The sequence below is a fragment of the Hyperolius riggenbachi genome, chromosome 4 (genome assembly GCF_040937935.1).
Source record: "Hyperolius riggenbachi isolate aHypRig1 chromosome 4, aHypRig1.pri, whole genome shotgun sequence".
Classification (NCBI taxonomy): domain Eukaryota; kingdom Metazoa; phylum Chordata; class Amphibia; order Anura; family Hyperoliidae; genus Hyperolius; species Hyperolius riggenbachi.
Genome location: NC_090649.1, coordinates 125,216,167 through 125,218,151, shown reverse-complemented (window position 1 = coordinate 125,218,151; position 1,985 = coordinate 125,216,167).

Here is a 1,985-nt window from a genome sequence, read left to right as displayed (position 1 = left end):
ACGGAAATATTTTGCTTGGGAGCGCCGCCCGCACTTCACTTTGTTGAACCCTAAACAAGAGAGGAGGGACCAGAGAGGATTCAGTGATGAGTCTGTGTTTATTATGTGTATACAAGCCACGCCAGCTGTCCCCTTTTGGGCCTGGAAAACTGCCTGACACAAACGCATTCTGGTATAAGCAGAGCAAGAAGTAAAAAGCAAAGCAGGAGTTGCTCTAGTATTTGCTTGCTTGGCCACAGCAGGGTTGCCAAATCTTTCCTTACTGACAAGTCTCAAGCTGCATACTCACCTTCAGACGTCTTCTTGATCTCTGTCATCCAAGGTGTTGTTACCAATTTCTGCTAGGCGACAGAGCACTAACAACGCTGTACAGTCACGTCATCGGGCCCTATACAGGGGACCAGAGGGATAACGAGTGCATGTGATGGAGCGGCTTCTGGTGGGTGGGGAAGTGACGATAATAGTGCCGTTGTGAGGTCCTCGGGAGTCGCTAAAAGTGTACCAGAGCTGTCAAATAACCAAGATTTGATACTTACCCGCAGCTTCCTCCAGCAGCATATGCTCCTCTGAGTCCCTCGCCATCCTCCCGCGGTCTGCCGTTCAGCCGCGAGGATGGCGGGGGACTCAGACGAGCTTATGCTGCTGGAGGAAGCCGCGGGTAAGTATGAAAATCGTCATTATTTGACAGCACTGGTTTCCTTTAAGATCTAACATGCCAGCTCCTTAGCGATTGTCTGCGTTATGGTCCACCACACTTGACCGTTTCAAAAAATTGTTTAGTATATGATCATAGTATAGGTTGACTTCATCTCCACATCTGAGTGAGAAATAAGTCCCAAGTAATCAATGACACTGCTTATGCAAATTGTGATTAGTATGGTCCACCACAGCCAGTTCAGACCAAAGTGGGTATGGACCCTTAACGGATACCAAATCCAAATCAAGTAAGAGAAACAGGGGGATCAGGCATGTACTGGCAGCTGTTCTCGTTCTCCTCTGCCCCCTCCTTCCATACCTAAATGCCCTCGGCAGCCTCTTCTGGGTCGCCGAAGTCAGGCATTATTGCGCAGGCGTTGGTATGGCTGCGTGCATCCTACAGTGAGCGCCTGTGACCGGTAGTGCTCTGCACTTGACGTAGCTGTGACATCATGTGCAGTGTACTCACGGGCGCATAAGTGTAGGGTGCGCACAGACAGGCCAGGGCCTGCGCACTAATGCCTGACTCCGGAGACCTGGAAGAGGCTGCTGGGGGGCATTTAAGTATGAAAGGAAAGGGGCAGAGGAGAACGGGTGGAGCGGAGGGCATCAGGACAGCTGACAGTACATGCCTGCACCCCCATTTCTCCTACTTGATTTGCCTCTGGTATCCTTTAAGGCTGCTTCCACACTTCAAACAGTCTGTTGTGGTGCAATTCTTCTGAAATCGCACCGGTCCTGAAGGGTTGCACTGCACCATAATGGTGCGGTGCGACCATACGAGTCATATAGTACAGTGAAAGTATGCATCACTTAGCTTGGAAACATGCACATTGTAATATTAACGCACTGCATACAGTGTGTCGGGACCCGCCGCACCGCAATCAGTGTGATAACCCCAAAAGGGCTATCAGTGCTTCTGTGATGTTATGCATTGGCTTTGTGTGACTCAGCCGCTGGGCTTATTACAACCCCTAGAAGTCTGTTAGGTCTCATGCCGTATTTCCGCTCCAAGCCAGGCCTCCACTCTCCCCTCCGGAAGCTCACGGCGTATGCCACGCACCTCTCATGATCGCGCTCCCATCGCTGGGAGTACTCTGCACTTGTGCATTTCAAAGAGAACTGAACTGCACATGCGCAGAGCACTCCCAGCAACAGAAGCATGGTCACGAGCAGCGCACATGCCCAGAAGATCCCGACGCGGCTGTTGGCCATGATCTTCCGGAGAGGAGAGCGGAGGCCTGGCTCGTAGTTGAACCGTACGGCATGAGACCTAACAGACTTCGGCA